Genomic DNA, 19,358 nt, shown 5'->3' with positions numbered 1-19,358 from the left:
GAGGAGATAGGATCATGCAGTATAAGTGGTTCAATGTCATGCTGCAAAAATGATGCCAACAAACTTGCACCGTCATACACCACCACTGAGCAAAGCCTTCGGTGCCTTCTAATTAAACTGGCTGCCTGCATGAAACCTTGAGGAGGCCTGAGCACTTCAGCCTAACAAAGGCCCAGTTTGCAAGGAATGCTGGTCCTAGCTCGAGCAGCCCAGCTTGGTAAGCGTCCAGCAAGGGGGTTCTTAGAACAATGAATAATACAACCTGAAGGCAAAGCAGCTGCTGAAAAGACTTCACCCTGTGAGAACACATAAGGCATGTGATTGCCAAAGAATAACGTATTTCTTTCCTTAAGGATATTTTTTTGCATTACGATTAAGGAAGTGAATATCATTTAGTTTATATATTATTCATACCATTTTTCATCAAAATAAGCTCTTAAAATGCTGCTGCTTTTTTAAAATATATAAGTCCAGAAATCTAAATGAAATAGGTTAAGAAGAAACTTTTTCTGCCCTTGTGTTATACAATGCTTTGAGCAAGGCATTAGAGAAGTATTAAGAATGTTCATGTACCCTTAATAACCATGGAGACAAAACACAGTTCTTGGTATCAGAATTCTGCAAAGCCTTCATATTTAAGAGGTACAGCTACGAGTGAGAGGGAGCAGACCTCACGGAGTATAAAGCAGAAATTCTTAAATTTGAATGTGCAAATGAAGTACTTATGGAATTATTAAAATGCAGATTCTGATGCAGGAGGACTGGGGTGGAGCCTGAGATTCTGAATTTCTGCCAACTTTCCAGGGATGCTGATGCTGCTAGACAGAGGACCATACTTTGCAAGGCTCTAAATAACACTCTCTCCTTGCCCAAGTTAATCCCCATTCATCTTCCAAAAGCCAGGACATCTTCCCTGACCTACCCATCACCCAACACAGGCTGAAGAAGCGACCCTCCTCTTTCCTTAGAGGCTGTGTGTGCTTCTATCACTGTAATTCCCACTTGGCTTTACATTTACCAATGTATATGCTCCTCACCTGCTAAACTAAGAGAATTTTGGACACAGGAAGGATGAGTTTTTCATCCAGGAATCACCAGTGATGGGTAGAATGCCGGCACCTAGTAGATGTTCAATAAATGTTGGATGGATGGATGGATGGATGGATGGATGGATGGATGGATGGATGGAGTAAGTTAACAGGCCAGTCCTAGCTCTGCCACTAATTACCTATATTATCATGGCCTTGTCCCTTCATCTCCTATTTTCCTTCCTCTATAAAATGAAGGGACATGATAGTTTCTAAAGGTTTTTTCAAATGGAAACTTACAGTAATAACAGCTAAAGTCTATTGAGGGCTTAGATGGTGGCATTGCATTTAGTACTTAGGCAGATATTAATTAATCTTTATAAAAATGTATTTAAAAGGTGCTACTAATGGCCTCATTTTATAAATGAAGAAATTGAGGGCAAGAAAGATTAAATGACTTGCTCATGTTCACACAGTGAATGGCCAAGCCAGGATCTGACTCAGATTCAAGGTAGTCTGGACTTGATCTTCATAATCAGAAGAGTACATAATAAGTTAAAAACAGACAAAATTGTAACAAATAAGATATCAATGGCTGAGAGAGTTCAAATAGAATCAAGAGGCTACTCTGGAGGCTACTCTTATGCACGCTCAGCTAGATATTGCTATTTATCATGGTTTGCCAAATCCCAACCAAAACCATTCTTGCCAAACCTAAAGAATACCTAGGGCTTTATCTGAGATTCTCCAAAGGTTCCATACACTAGGATTACTTTCTAGAAACCTACAACCTCCAGATGGTTCCTAGGCCAGATAAGTCCTGAAACCCAGAGGGGCCAGCCTCACCAGAACATCAACTAGTTCCATCCCCCATCCAGTATTCTCAACAGCCCTTTCCAACATGAGAAAGTTAAAATGGGCATAGCCCAAATACCACTAAAGACTAGGAGAAAGACCAAAGGAAAAGGTAGAGTTATAATAGAGAAGATAGGATTTAACAAATGAGTATGAAAATTGAATTGTCAATATATTATACAGGTATTTCTTTTAGTCTTCAATGTCTTGGATCTGCTATATGTAAAAATCTAAAATTGTGGAACTGTAAACCATACCAAACTATGAAATCTGTTCTGTAACTAATCGTTGCAGGGTGTTCTGAAATTTACTGCTTTTTTGTATATATGTTATTTTTCACCAAAAAAAGCAAAAAATAAAACCAAAACAGGCAGACAAAAACAGCAAGAAAAAATCTCATCTATATCAATAAAACCTTCATTTTTTGGCATTATTAACAATTTTCAAAAAATGGAAGCAACCCAAGTGGCCATCAACCTATGAATGAATAAACAAAATATGGTATATACATACAATGGACTATTATTCAGCCATAAAGAAAAATTAAGTTCTGATACTTGTGACAACTTAGATGAACCTTGAAGACATTATGCTGAGTGAAATAAGTAAGACACAAAAGGGCAAATACTGTACGATCTCATTGATATGAAACAATTAGAATAAGCAAACTTATACAGTTAAAATATAGAATACAGGTTACCAGGATCTGGGTTTGGGGTAGAGAATGGGGAGTTAACACTCAATTTGTACAGAATTTCCATTTAGATTGACTGAAAAGTTTTAGAAATAGATGGTAGCACATTATTGTTAATGTAATTAACAGCACTGAATTATTAATGTGAATGTGGTTAAAAGAGGAAATTTTAGCTCTTATAGCTAAATATAGTAACTTATGTATATGTTACTAGAACAAAAATTAAAAGATAAATAAAAATCATAAAACAGACAAACAAAAAGAAAAAAAAGCCCGTCCATATTCATAGAGTCTGAAGTTTTGCAGGATAAAGTCTATCAAAATTACAAGGGTAGCTAATGTGAACGATTTCCCTACTGAAACAGTGAACAAACCCTTAGAAATACTGAATGCTCTCCAGTGTTGTGTGTGTGTAATTAGGGGTATAATTCTCAGTGAATTTCTCTTCTTGGTAATTTGGGTTTTGCCCATTCTAGTCTCTATGCCACACTAAGACTTGGCAATGAAATTGAAGTAGGGAAAGTGGAGAAATAAGATAAGGGAATTCCTGCAATGTAGGAAGGGGAAATAGAAAGCCATCCTGGTATTGGGCAAAGAGAAGGTGAGAGTTTAAAAGTGCAACAAGCAGTGGTAGAAACACATCGCTATTTAGGGCATAGCTTAATAAAGTGCTAGCTTCTTAGAGAAACCCCCCTCATCTCCCAACTTGTGCAGCCCAGCCCAACAGTCATTGGAAATGGCTGAGCCAAGTGTCTAGGCATATGGATCTGAGGAAACCTTCAACAGCCTTCTGTCCTCCAGTGGATCCCTCCAAAAGAGCTGAAAAGAGTTCCTCAATCTCTATTCTAGTTTGTGGGTGCCAGAATATCATATACCAGAAATAGAATAGCTTTTCAAAAGGGAAATTTATTAAGTTGCAAGTTTACATGTGAAAATGTCTAAATTAAAGCAAAGCTATAGAAGTGTCCAATCTAAGGCATTCAGGGAAAGATACCTTGGTTCAAGAAGACTGATGACATTCAGGGTTTCTCTCTCAACTGGAAAGGCACATGGCGAACATGGTGATGTCTGCTAGCTTTCTCTCCAGGCTTCTTGTTTCATAAAGCTCCCCCAGGGGCATTTTCCTTCTTCATCTGCAAAGGTCTCTGGCTGTGTGGGCTCTTGTGGGTCTCATGGCTCTTCCAAAATGGTTCCCTCTTAAAGGGCTCCAGTAAGCAAGCCCACCTTGAATGGTGGAGACACACCTCCATGGAAACCAACCAATCAAAAGTTACCACCCACAATCGGGTGGGTCACATCTCCAGGAAATAATCAAAAAGCTCCTACCCAGCAATATTGAATGAGGATTAGAGGGCATGGCTTTTCTTGGGTACATTAGAGATTCAAACTGGCACAGTCTCACTGTAAGACTCAGACTCGCTGACAGGACCCATGGGTTGGTCAAGGAAGGGGGGTCGGAGTGAAAGGCAGTGAAGAACATGGGGACCATAGACTTCAGCCAGGGTCGCTCTGACTTTCATGTGGAGAATATGGGCCCCTTCTTCCAATAAAAAATATGAAAAATCATATTTTACAATTGCATTGGCATGAAGATGGCCATACTAATATTAAATATTAAAACATTTCATTTGATATAAAAGTTCATTGTATCTTCTGATTTCAAAAAGAATTAAGATATTTTAGAAGGCCTTTACAATCATCACGGGCTTTAGGCATTGTGCTTTCTCTGTCTAATGGTAAGCCAAGCCTGACTTCAGCAGCAGGAACCAACACAATGGCCAAAAATGACCAGCGGGCAGCCACATTCAGCAAACACCAGTGCAGGATACTCAGTAGCCAGAAAAGAGCCATCTCAGTAAATTTCAAGAAAAAACCCACAGGAAGGATGCAGCCAGCCAATGCCACAAGAAAAGGTATATTTTTCTGCTAACGTGATGGTTGTCCTGGGAGGGAGCACCAGGGAAACCCCTTGGGAGGGGTTAAACAACCTTAATAGGGATGCAAGCTTTGAATTTACTTACTATCCTCCCCCCCAAAAGACTTTTAAAGCAGAGGAGACTGAGTTGCTGTCAACTGGCAAATTAAGTCTGCTCCCACCACCTCATTCCACGCCTTCAAGAGGAATGGGGTTAAAAATCTCTCACAGGAAACAAAGTTATATTTCTGCACCTTCTGTTTACACATGTTGAATTTTGACCTTTACACATCGTTTCATCCATCTTCTCTAAATTAATCTCTCCAGAGGCAACAATTTAGGGAGATATTTTCAGTTTTATAAGTCATCGCCATCATCCTCGGGATCCCAAGCATGACAAGCCTGAGGAATGGCTATAGCTTCCTCCATGCTTCCAGTGCCTACTTGGTGCCACCCCCATCCCCCATAACAGACTTCTGTAGATTAACTCAAACTCCTGAAGTCAGCCCACAGCAGTCCCTTGAGAGATTTAGTAATAGGAGTTCTTTTCTGGAATTAGACAGATCTGGATTTGAACCCCAGCTCTATAAACTATCATCTTGTAATATTTCTCTTATCCTGTTTCGTCACATATAAATGTCAATAATAAATTTTCCCTCCTTGTAAGTTTGCCCTAATATAATGCGTGTAAAGCACCTTAGCACAGAATGTTGGCTATTATCTCCATTTTGCTACTCTTTACTATATACAGATTCTATCTTGACTAGTGATGGTTCAAGGATGCTACTCAAGGCCTCTTAAACCTATGGTTTGGGAACTCCCATCATAATCACCTGGAGGATTTGTTAAAACATTGCTATGTCCCACCTCCAGAGTATTTGATTCAGTAGGTCCAGGATGGGGCTGATAATTTGCATTCAAAACAAGTTTCCAGGCAATGCTGACACTACGGGTCTGTATAATGGGCAGAATGGCCTCCAAGATTCCTGTTCTCTGGTACACACATTCTGTACAGTCTCCTCTTACTGAGTGTGGGTTTTATTTGTGAAAATGATGGAATTTCATTCCTGTGATTGGGCTGCATATTACAGGACAAGGTGAAGGTATTTCCCATATGTAACAAAGGTCCCTCATCAGTTGACTGAGTTAATCAGAGAGATTAGCCTGGGTAGGCCTGACCCAATCAAGTGAGCCCTTCAAAAGGCTCCACATGTTTGATTAGGAGGGAGACTGGAAGCAAGAGGGATTCCCCTGCTGCCTTGAAAGCAAACTGTCATGTTGTAGAAAGAGCAACAAGGCAAGAACCTGAGAACAGGCTCTAGTTGCTGAGAGGGGTCACTGAACACCAGCGAGAAAACAGGGACTTTATTGTACAGACTCAAGGAACTGAACTCTGCCAACAAGCTGACTGAGCTTGGAAGATGATTCAAAAGCCCACGATCTCAGGGATGTCAGGTAGGATCACACAATATGTGTACTGCACAAAAAGTTACCCCATGCAGGGGCAGGAGGGGCCTGGAATTCCGCCCATGCTCTCCAAATCGAACACAGTATTTCCCCATGCCCCAGACCCCACCTGGGCAGGGGCACCTTTGTCTTTTCATAATAACACTGCCTCCTCATAAAGTTTTGGATTCCTAAGGCAGAGTCTTCCCAGAGGGGTCCTCTTTATCTAATTCTCACTATGCCTAGTGAGAATTTTTTTCTAATTCACTCAAAGTTGGAAGTGGCCGCACCTGCACTTCACCATCATACTCCACCTTAGGACAGGTGTCTTTTTATGTGACCATTTTGGATGATCACAGGCCTATTTCAATGACTTCACCATTGCTCAAAGCATCTGGGGCCTACCAGTTTGAAAATGCTTTTTAGAGCCAATTCATGCATCGTGTAAGAAATTCAGACTCACTGTTTTGGGGCCTAATTTGATGACCCATTTTGTCCATTAGCTGTGACTCTGAGTGACCCTAAGTCAAATCTTATACAGCACACAATTATGATGCTTAAATACTAAGTAACAGACTCTAAAGTGGTTTCAGTACTGAATGGAGTATAAAATTCAACTCTAACACAATGCTAAGAGAGTAATGGGGTTGAGGACCAAGCTACAGGGATAAAAGCTTATTTGTGGGGTCCCCAACCCTGACTGTGGCCAGAACCATAACCACTTTGCCACCAAAATGGCCACTGTGAAATTTACAGATGTTCTATAACCAGATGTTCATAGAAACCCCCTTTCCCTGCAATCCTAAGCTTGGGGTTTGAGGGGGAGATGAAAATTCCCATGGCAGGGACACACACCAGTCTAAGTACATTGAATAACAGACACCCTGGAGAACCCCAAGATTGATTCATCCCTCTTCTTTCACTTCAGCTCAGCCTTTAAAGTACCGTGAGCAGGATTTTCCTCCTTATAACTGGCTGCAGAGAGCGAGATTCATCAGTATCATGATCAAAGCCATCACAAAAGTGACAGAAACCATATCACAAGGGGCACTGTACTCCAAAAGTGCCCCTCCAACCCACCTCAATGATGTAATGATGCTTCCCCATTGAAAATCCCACCCAGACTCAATCTAACCATCTTCCATTCCAATCCAACTTACCTTCTTCATGCCTTTGGGCTCGATGACCTCAGGGACATCTGCCCTTGCTGCTTTCTTGCCCTCCTCTTCCCTTGGCTTCTCTCTCAGATTAAAGTTCTCCTCCACTGAGATGATGTTCCTGAACAGCTTATCTAAGTTCCCCTCTGTTATTCTTTTTCTGAAATGTTTTTATAGAGATATCTTCACACATATACAGCCAATCCAAAGTACACAATCAGTGGTTCACAATATCATCACTTAGTTCTGTATTCATCACCATGATCACTTTTAGAACATTTGCATCACGCCAGAAAAAGAAATAAAAAGAAAAAAAACCTCATACATCCTATACCCCTTACATTCCCTCTCATTGACCATTAGTATTTCAATCTACCCAATTTTACCCTTATCCCCTCCTATCATTTATTGTCCTTATTTTTTTACTCATCTGTTCATATCCTGGATAAAGAAAGTTTCAGCCATAAGGTTTTCACAATACACAGTCATACTGGACAGCTATATAGTTATACAATCATCTTCAAGGATCAAGGCTACTGGAATACAGTTCAACAGTTTCAGGTGCTTCCCTCTAGCCACTCCAATACACCAAAAACTAGAAAGGGATATCTACATAATGCATAATAAAATTCCCAGGATAACCCTCCAACTCTGTTTGAAATGTCTTAGCCACTGAAACTTTATTTTGTCTCATTTCTCTCTTCCCCTTTTGGTCAAGAAGACTTACTCAATCCCATGATGCCAGGTCCCAGCTCATTCCTGGAAGTCATGTCCCAGGTTGCCAGGGAGATTCACATCCATGGGAGTCATGTCCCACATAGGGGGGAGGGCAGTGAGTTCACCTATTGATTTGGCTTAGAGAGAGAGAGAGACCATATCTGAGCAACAAAAGAGGCTCTCTGGGGGTGACTCTTGGGTATAATTATAATTAGGCTTGGTTTCTCCTTTGCAGGAGTAACCTTCATAGCGGTGAGCCCCAAGAGAGAGGGCTCAGCTTATTGAATTAGTTTGTGCCCACTGCTTGTGAGAATATCAGGAATTCCCCAGATTGGGAAGCTTAATATTTCCTCCTTTATCCCCAGCCCCTCAAGGGGACTTTGCAAATAATTCTTTATTCTCTTCCCAAATTACTCTGGGATGTATTGGGGCATCACATTAACCTGTACAAACCTATAAGATCTCGTGCCCCATTCAAGATTCCAGGTAATTGTGGTGTTCGAATAAATTGACTATACAAGTTAAATTAGATAATGTACTACCCAAAATATAAATTTTGAACCAAATAAACATTTCTTCCTTTGGGCTCACACAGAAGTTAAAGTTTTTAAATACAGACCATATTATCCTTTGCCCTTTATTCTGATTTACCTTAGTCCTGCCCAGATCAGCTTCATTCTTATCCCTAATTGAAGTCTGATCACTTTTTCAACTTTTTCAACAGTTGCTATATGCAGTAATGCTGACTTTCATAGCTTCAGAGCTTTAACTCTGAGTCTCAGGTATCACATAAAACTTCTGTAACTCTTTATTCAGGCCCTCACTTGTTTCCTTCATTGCATTGTCATAATTTTACTTTTATAACCATTTCTTTGAACTCCCTCACAAAACCTTCCTGATAGCAGGGACTGGTTCATTTCTGTTCACCTTTGCATGTCCAGTGCCTGGCCCATGGCAAATGCTACATCAATAAGCGTTGAATAAAGGTGTGAGTGGATCAACTATTGAAAGCTCTCAAATGTGTTGAAAGTTGATCCCTCCCCCTATGGACTCAGTTCCCTTCACCACTTCTCAAAGTCTCAGCCTCGAATGCTTTAAGAGCTTGGGGCTTTGGTTAAACATATAAAATTGTGACCCCACACATAGAGCAAGAATTAAATACAACAGCATCTGAGAAATGTGGATGGGGCATTTGGAAACCCTGATCTAGTCCTAGTTCTCATTGTGTGACCTTGGACAAGCCGTGAACCTCCTGTTGACCCCAGTTTCCCCTTTTGGAAAATGAAAGTGTTGGGCTAGGACACCTCTGAAGCACCTTCCAGCTTTAAACTTCTATAAATTTTTGATTCTGTAGAATCGCAGGATTCTAGTAGGCTGAAAGCTTCCCAATTTGAGGAGAAGGCCTCTGAATCCTCATGGACAATACTACATTGACACAAAATCCAGGCATCTGATGTCACCTCTGAGAAGACGATGGGAAACAAATTGCAATGTACTCCTAACACTGGCCCAGACCTTGCCCTGCATTCCATGTAATCTTCCTCCCTCCATGAAAAAAAACCTTAACTGCTTTCCTCAAGAGGTAAATAGTAGGCTAGCAGTCAAAGATATCTTCACATTTTCTTCCTCCATATTAACCCTCATTTTTACTATTTCTAAAATAGACCCTCCCCTCCAGGCAAATCAGTTTCTCAACCATGTCCCCAACTTCTTTTCATTCCAACCACCATAATCATATTCTCTCCTCTTCCCCTAGAAAGTCCACTTTCCACAACTGGCCAATCCATCTCCATCATTTCCTTTCAGATCTGCCCATGACACAGCAGCCAGCAGCCTTCCCTAGTAACTCCCCTCTCTCCAGTCATTCATGTGCGCTCCCCCATCCCCTGTCAGTTCCTTGGGTGAGGATGCCCTTATGCCTTTTAAATCACATTAGCAAACACCCTCTTGTGGTCTGTTTTATCCCAAATTGAGCCCATGCTCCTCAAGAGGAGGGAAGTAGTGTTGGATTTCATGTACACTCACCACCAGCCCCACACAGATCGAGACTAGGTAGACAAAAAGTGCTCAATTAACACTAATTGAATGTCGTTTGGATTCTTTCCTATTCACTAGCTGCTTTGGGAACCTTGATAGGAAAACCTTTCTTTAATTTGATATGAGAAATGCCAGTGGGAGAGAGACTACGTCACTGAAAGAAGCTACTTGAAAACCTGACTTCTGATTCAGGTTATGTTTTATGGGCTCTTTTACAACTCTCTCCCTGTTTATGAGTCTCTTGGTGGATGCTGCTTGTAAAATTCTGTTTTCAAGACTACCTACTGATGCCACATTATTGGAGAGGCACTTTTATGTGACTATGATATTGATCTTACTTAACTGCATTTGACCACTCATTATTTTCTTTTATTCATAGAAAAATGTTATCAACAAGGGGACAATGCCTCAAAGGAACCCCCTTTTAGCCTGATTAAAGTTAACATCCCTATAGAGAATATCACAGTTATCTAAGAATATTTATAATCAAGATAGCTACATTTTACAAGGATATCTGTAATGGATGATTATGAATTTTGAGTGATTATACATTCTAATTGCCATTTTGCACTAAATTTCTTTCCCATCAATTTTGAAAGAGAGAGAGAAGCGATGATACCGTCCAAGATCTCTTATTGTTTTGAAAATTGTGCATTTGTTCTGCTTGTTAATGAGATATTTGGGGGGTTTTATTTTGTTTTGTTTTCAGGAGACACCATCCTATCAGTGTTGATTTGGAATGCAGTGCTTGGTGTCCACATTGGTAAGAAAGAGTATTACTCACTCTTGCCAGAACTAGAACTCTAAAGTTGTTTCATTTGATATAGTATAAAGTAAGCAAAACTCTGGCAAGGATATGGGGCAACTTACAAACTCTCAGGGTAAAAGTTAAAGCTCATTTTAAAATTTAAAGCTCATTATATAATTTATGCCAGTTTGAAAGGATTTATATACCTTGGAAAAGCCATGTTTTAATCCTGATCCAATCTTGTGGGAGCAACTGTTTCTTTTAAACCCTATTCAGTACTGTATGTTGGAAACTTGATTAGGTTATCTCCACGGAGATGTGACTCACCCAATTGTGGGTATTAACCTTTCATTAGAGGGAGATGTGACTCCATCCATTCCAAGAGAGTCTTGATTAGTTTACTGGAATCCTTCAAAAGAGGAAACATTTTGGAGAGAGAGAGAGAGCCATGAGAACCATGAGAGCTCATGCAACCAGACATCTGGAGGTGAAGGAAAATGCTTCATGAAATAACAAGCCTAGAGAGAAAGCTAGCAGACATTGCCGTGTTCCCCATGTGCCTTTCCAGTTGAGAGAGAAACCCTAAACTTCATCGGCCTTTCTTGAGTGAAGGTAACCTCTTGTTGGTGCCTTAATCTGGACATTATTATAGACTTATTTAAATGGGGCATTTTCATGACCTTAGAACTGTAAACCTGCAATTTAATAAATTCCCTCTTTTAAAAGCCATTCCATTTCTGGTATATCGCATTCTAGCAGCTAGCAAATTAGAACAGAGTGTAACTGGCAATATTTAGAAAAGTTCAAGATATGCGTGACCTACGACCTCACAATTCTTCTTGTAGTTATACACCCTTAGAGAAGCTCACTTGTACATGTGCCCAAGGAAATATACAAATATATTCATTACAGCACCATTTGTAAAAACAGAGTTGAAACTAGATCGTCATCCATAAGATAATGGATAGATGGGATATTCATACAATGGAATGCTATACAACAGTAAAAATGAATGAGCTGATGTGCTATGCCATCATGAAAAAATCTTAAAAACATATTTGAGTAACCCTAAACCCCAAGAAGCACAAAAGAATTCATACAAAAGCCACCATTTACAAAATATTTCCCCACTGCAAAACAATACTATATATTGTTTTTTAAAACAATCAATTTAGGATAGCAGACACCTGGGGGGTGTGGAGAGTGGAGAAGGTGAGACCAATGCATCGTGGGGTTCAGCTACATCTGTCACAGTTTACTTCTTTAGGTCAGTGGTAGGTACATGGATATTTCCAATATTATGTCTTCTTTTCTGTATGTCTGCCTAAAATATTTCACAACAAAATTCTGTACCTATTATTTATAAAAGATAACATCATTCTAATTCACATTCTTGAGAATAAACAGCAGTTATTTTTCATGGAAGATCTGCCACTTTCTGTTCCACCAACGAACATCACTTCTTTGAGGAAAGCCCTCTGCCAGACTACTAGTATTTTATGAATGTTCTGAGAATTTGATTTGAGAGCTGAAGCAGGCCTGGAAGCCCTGCATCTGGCTGCTGTCATCTTTACTCTGAGCTTGTACCTTGTTTGATGCACTAATTTAGACCATTACGTACCTGGGCAGGCACAGCCTTGCTGTGTTTTCTGTACAACAAGCTCCCTCCACAACTGGTTGGTGATTCAGGCAGCAGCAAGCTTCCTGTAGGTTTTGAGGCACAAGTATATAAACTTTGCCCTTCCAAATGAGCAGATGTCACAGACAAGTATTTACCCTGCTGGCCTAGAAGAAGGGTCTCTGCAGGGAGAGGGGGAAGCAAGCTGGCCTGTCATCACGTTGATGTAGCTTTGCTCCCTTGCTCCCGTGCAGGCGCTTAACCTCCCTGGGATTCTGGTTGCTCCACCTGCCCAAATGACGATGACAATACTTGACACCAAACTAAATCTAAGCGACAGTAAAAAGGGTTATGAAATAACATCATCAAAGTCATCAGTGTTCCTTGCAAGGAAGACACTAAATAATTATTGCACACACCAAAATAACCCCAATACAGACCCTCTTCACTGTATCTTTTATTTTCGTATACGAACACACACACACACACATATAAATACATTACTCCCTCAAACTATACCTACCTTCTCTAGATAGCACTAGCAGGTCCTTAATAAACATGATTAATTTGCTTTGAACATTGAATACTTAGACTCTGAAATATGTCAGGCTTCTCACTTAATCCTGTTCATTTTGTAGAGTTGATACTGTTTTGCTACGATTAAATGCTTAGCCAACAAAGAACTAGAAAAGAGAACTGACCCTTCCTCAATGCCTTACTAGCAACAGGGCAGAGGCAAAGGATTATTTGCTGACATTAGTGTCTTTCTAATACAAGAGAATTGCACAGTGTCATTAGGATAAAACAGTGGCCTGCAAATTACGAAATCTCTCCTTTCGACCAAGATGGATAGCACAGAGTGATTCTAACGCTACAGGTAAGTAGGTTTCATTTGGTGTCATGAAATCAAGACTCATCAAGCATCTGTCGGGGTTCTTCAAGAGAAGCTGAGTAGTTATATCTGTGAACATTCTGCTGCATGGAAAAATGGCCTGTTAGGAAACAATGGTTAAATAAGATTTCAGATTAGCTCCATTAGTTCAGGGGTTTATAATAAAGTTCTCAGACGAAGGAATTTGACACATTAGGGAAGACACAACCTATATACTAAGGTTCTCAGCCCTCGTGTGCTTTAGAACCACCTGGAGTATGAACTGTGCAGACACTCTGGCCCAGAAAGATTCAGTTTCTGCAAACCTATTTTTTTCTAAGGTCCCCTAACGATTCTAAAGTGCAGTCAAAACTCCTGATATAAAATAACTGGGGCTACAGAGGTACTTGAGCGAGAACCAGAAAACTCTCTCTTCATTCAGGCCTCCATCATGTGGTCCTGCCTCCAGCAGCAGTGGCGGCACCTGGGAGCTGGTGAGACGTGCGGGATCACAGGACTCACTTACTGAATCAGAATCTGGGGCTTAACCAGATCCCCACGTGATTCAAATGCGCACTGAAGTGTGAGAAGCTCTGCTCTAGGAGATTCATTTAGCTGACACAGATACTTTGGGAGTCTTTTATCTGAGTCATAAGTCAAAATTCATACCAGATGAAGACTTAGCATTTAACCAGCCAGGAGTGGCTTTTGCTGGAAAATAATTCAAAAAGCTGCCCAAGAGCCAGAATTAAGTCTCCGCTTTCAGCCTCCTCCAATTTGACTTCCACAAAGCAGCCAAAGTGATCTCTTGATTTAAAAAAATAATGTGTACCTCACCATTTCATCCTTAACATGACCTCAAGGGGCTGTCTACCCTGGCCCCTCTATCCACCCTAACTCATGCCACCCTTCTTGTCCTACTTAACATCTGACCACCCAGCCTCCTTTAAGATCTCAGGTATATCAAGCTCTTTAAGCCTCAGAACTCAGGTTCTGAGGCTTCAAGTTCCCTAAGACAGGGATTGTATCTGGTTTGCTCACCAGAGCATACATAGCACATGGCTTGGCACATGGTATGCACTCACAATCAATGTGTCTTTGTAAGAATCATCAACATTTTGGATGGGATAATTCTTCACACAGGACTATCCTCACCATCACAGTACTTTGAACATCCCCAACCACCCCTACTAAATGTCAGCAACAGCCCCCAGTCATGTGACAACCAAAAATGCATGTCCTCTCCCCCATTTCCAAGTACCCTGGTTGAGAACCACTGCAGGAGTGGATAAAGTGCAAGTTGGATGGTGATAAAGACACAGCTACCACTTTCACTTTGATAAGCAACTGCACACACTGCAGTATAAAGCTGTGTATATGTCCTAAGGCAGCTGAGAGAAAGTCAATGCTCAATTAGGCAGGGCTTGATAAAAAGTAAATTTAATTACAAGGGCACTTAGGTATTTGGATCACTCTGATATGATCTTCTAAATTGGATATATCGCTTTGGTTATCATTAGAAATTAGAATCAAATGAATAAATACGGTGCTATTTTAAGTTACATTTTTTTCAAAAATAAATAATAAATGAGTAGATTAGACTTCAAAAGGTGTCCCCCACCCCCTTAGTTATCCACATGTGAAAATGAAAGTGCTGAGTTGGTGAAGTACCACTTGATGTTTACGTGCTGGCTGTTTCCCAATTGTTTTTAGATATTGGCAAACTGGATATACCGTACTCACAAGATCACATTTTAACCTAAACAGAGGGGTTTCAAAAGATTTCTTTTCTTTTTCAATTTAGCCAGCTTTATCCTGCCTGTTTATTAAACATCTATAGTTTTTGTGCCTCCTTTTACCTTAATAATATTTAATTATTTTACCTCTAAACTTGCTTTAAAAGATAGACATTTTTTTCTTCGCACTGTCCACATAGCTATGTTTATGAGAAACACAAGGAAACAATCTCATATTATTGACATGTCCTAAATGCTTTAGGGTTTTTGCTACTTTTATTAACTTTTTGGCTAGTGAAATAACAGTTTTCAACAGCAAAGAATACATGCAGCCATCCTCCCCACGTATGGAATGATGGCTGGTAAGTACAAACACATTAAAAATGGAGAAGAGTGTAGGCCTTGGGTTGTAACATTATGACCCAAACTTTCCCACAATGCCGTGTAACTCTTGCTATCACCAACTTTGGCTAGGGACTGGCCAAAGTTTATATGAGTCTTTCAGAATGTTTGTATTGCAGTATTTCATCCATTTTAGATTTCTTATTTCTAAAAAAAAAAAAAAAGACTACAGGCTTCCCCACTGCCCTAAAACAGGTAAATTTCTGCTTTTAATACTGCTTCATGCCACTAGACTTCATGTAATTCTCCTTCACTTTTCTTTCTCTCTGGTTCCCAAATTAATATTCTTTTGTTTTTTTTATTAATAGCCACCAAAAAAGAGATTTTCCTTTAACGTTTTTCCCTGCACCATCCCCAGAGTGCAGTTCTTTCCTCGCCGTTTCCTGCAGGTAGGCCTTTATAGCGCCTGATTCCTTTACTTGGAATGTCTCCTCCTGCTCCTTCTCCATCTCCAGCTGACAGCACCCACCTATAGCACTAGAAATCTGGGTCGTTCCCACTCAAGGAAACTCACTCCAGACCCTGGTCACAGCTCCTTCGGTGACTACATTTGACTCCCAGCTACTGCATTTCTGTCAGTTTGAATGTTTTATTTTAAAAATTACATTTAATTAATAGCTAAAACAGGAACTCTGAGGCACCCCATTGTCATTTCAAAAAGAACCATATTTACCTTGAATATTGAAACTCTGACAGGGGCTTGCTCTATTTCCAGCCTGATAAAGTAGGCTGCCCAGGTTAAATTTCTAAAATCACCCTGTGTACGCTGATTTACAAAAAAAAAAAGAGCTTTAAAAATGGAAGCGAGGCATCAAGATGGCAGAGTAAGATGCTTCAGGGCCCACAGAATCTTAAAATAATCAGCAAGAATTGGCAGAAACAACTCTGTAAGGGTTCCAGAAAACAGCTAAAGGACTGCAGTAACAGAACAAACACCAAATCAAGAAAAAGACCACTTTAAAGCAGAAGGATCTTGTGGCACCAGGGCTGGCCCTTCCCCGAACTCTCAAGGGCTCAGAGTGGAGCTGGCCTGTGCCCGCAGTTCAGGTCCTTGGCCCCAGTTCCAGAGGAAGTAGAATAACCTTCAAACACATACTGGGAGCACATATGTCTGGCCCAACCTATCTGTGGTGGCCTGAGGGACTTGCTCTCCCAGAACTTATCCTACATGTAATCCACAGGAAGTGACGGTCCAGACAAAGGAGATTCAAGTATCAGAAACCATCAGTGAGGAGGGTCACATCTGGAACACTGCAGAAAAAGACTTAAATTAAGCATCCTAAATATGCTCAAAAAATTATAGGTAAATATGGACAAAGAACAAATGGACGAAAATCAAGAAATTAATAGACAAATGCAAAGAGAATATCAATAAGGAGATGGAAATTATGAAAAGGAACCAAACAGAGCTGAAGACCACAAAAACAGAAACTAAAGATTCTCTAGAGGGTTTCAACAGCAGATTGGAATGAGCAAAAGAAAGAACTAGTGAACTTGAGAATAAGACAGTGGAAATAAGGCGTCTGAGGAGGAGAAAGAGGGAAGAATGACCAAAAGTGAACAGAACAGGAGAATCTGTGGGACACCATAAAACATACCAGTATACGTATTGTGCAAGTCCCAGAGGAGAAGAAATAGAGAAAGGAACGAAGAGAATATTCAAAGAAATAATGGCTGAAAACTTCCCAAAGTTAAGGAAAATTTAGGGAGTTCTGTAGGTTGAAAGGCAATTGACTGAAGCCCCATGAAGAAATAAAGATCTCCAGGAAATACAATGACATGGGCAAATAGAAATACCGCAACTATTTTATTTTTTATTTATAACTCCTCTTCTTACTTCTTATAGGATCTAAAAATCAAATGTATCAAATATTATGATAAGTCAATGGTTTTGGAGTACTAATATATAAATATTTAATTCATGACAAGAATTATATAAGGTGGAGGGATGAAGGGGTTTAGGAATAGACTATTTCGTGTTATTAAAGTTAAGTTTATAAAAGCAACAAGATTGCTACAGGTTAGGATGTTGAATTTAAGCCTTATGATAATCACAAAGAAAATATCACAGAATATGCAAGCTTATAGGGACAGAAATTAAAATACACATTGCAGGGGGCAAAGGGTAGGGGAAATGGGGAGTTAATTCAAAATAGTGTAGGATTTCTGTTTGAGGTGAAAAGAAAATTCTAGTAATAGATGGTGGTGAGGATACTGCAACACTATGGATGCAATTGATCCCACTGAATGGCATGCAGGGAGGGCTCAGGATGGGAAGATTTGTGTTGTACGTATGTTTCCACAATTTAAAAAATTAATGACAAAGAGATAATGACAATTTAATGCAATACACATGATACTGAATGGGCCCTAAGAATGGAAGAGAAAAAAATCAAAAGGATATTATCAGAACATAGGCAAATTGGAATACAGAATGTAAGTTTTATATCAATGTTAAGTCTCGTGAACTTGAAAATTGCACTTAAGGTGATTACTAAGCGAATATTTTTGTTCATAGGAAATGTACATGAAATATTACATTTCAAGGATTATGATATGTGCAAACTGTTCTCAAATATTCAGAAGAAAGAAGGAAGGAAGGAAGAAAAGAGAGAGGAAGAAAGAAAGAAAGAAAAAGACAGACATGGAAAAAGTGGCAAAATGCTAAAATTGGTAGATCTGGGTATCTGAGTGAGTGTGGGTATGTTGGAGTTCTCTGTATAGGATTTGTATTATTTTTGAAACTGTCCTGTATGTTCGAAATAAATTAAAAATAAAAATGTTTTTTAGATGGTAGCTGTGAAATTGGACAGGAATGAGGACTCCTGTCAAGAAAGAAAAAAGTGACTGTTTCCTGTAGGTGAGTATCCAGGCCAGGGGAAGGCGTGACTGAATAAAGAAGAGATTGCACATACTGTGCACAAGCTAGGACAAAATGGTCAGGAAAAGACACCACGCAGGACCACCTTGTGGTCCTCTAACCCTGTGATGAAGGAGACTGTCCCACGTCCTTGGAGGGGCAGGGTTGGGAGGAGAAGTCAAGATTAGCACAGGTTTATAGCATCTTAGGCACTTCGAGAAGCTGACAGAACAATGTAAGCCTGTGTGGCAGCCTAAAAAATATAATAAGACCAATGAGAGAGCAGTGGGAGCCTTGGAGAAGCTCGCAGGGACATGGTGATGCTAACTCAGCAACCTCTGAGAATCATGAGATTGGTAGTAGCTGGAGGGGAAAGAAAGGGGGCTCATAACAGAAGACACTGGACACTATGGTCTAGCATTTGTAGTGATTTGGATGGCAGGGGTGACATTTCTGCAGAGAGAACTAAGTACTTAAGATATGCCAATGCCCATACAGGACCCTTCACATACATTATTTCATTCCATCTTCACAATAATGTTTTGTTTTTGTAAAATGGGGATGATGATAGCACCTCCCTTATAGTAGTGTGAAGAGTTTGGCTGCTCAGTAAATCCTTAGGAGGGCTCCCTACATCCTGGAAATAGGAATATCTACTGCCTCCCAAAGGGAAATGCATACAAGTCAGGGTACAGCACTTTTGGGGCAAACATGAATCATTTCTGCTCAAAACCATGAGCATGATGGACCATGTGAGAGAAAGAAAATACTCATGTAAGAAAATGAAATGTGCATTTCAACCAAAGGAGTGGTGTTGTGGGGGGGGGGGGGGGGGGGGGGGGGAGACAATGGGACCAGAAGCCATCATATGATTGAATAAATTTCATCTAAGGTAACATTTCTCAAGTTTGCCATCACTCACATTTTGGGCTGGATAATTTTCTGTTGTGGAAGGCTGTCTCGTGGTTGCAGGATGTTTAGCAGCATCCCTGGCCTCTATCCACAAAATGCAAGTAGCATCCCTCAAGTTCTAAAAACCAAAAATGTCCCCATATTGTCAAATATCCCCCCTGGGGTGCAAAATTTTCCTAGTTGAAATACATTGATGTAGGGGTGCAAAAAGTGATCTTCTTTCTGTTTAAAGCACATATACAAAGCAACTGGAGCTCTCACACATTGCTGATTGTAGTGGCTGAGAGCTATGTACTCCCAGAAAAACATGTTCTTAATTGTATCCATTCCTGTGGGTATAAACCCATTGTAAATAAGACCTT

The sequence above is a fragment of the Tamandua tetradactyla genome, chromosome 4 (genome assembly GCF_023851605.1).
Source record: "Tamandua tetradactyla isolate mTamTet1 chromosome 4, mTamTet1.pri, whole genome shotgun sequence".
Classification (NCBI taxonomy): domain Eukaryota; kingdom Metazoa; phylum Chordata; class Mammalia; order Pilosa; family Myrmecophagidae; genus Tamandua; species Tamandua tetradactyla.
Note: the sequence above shows the minus strand (reverse complement) of the source record.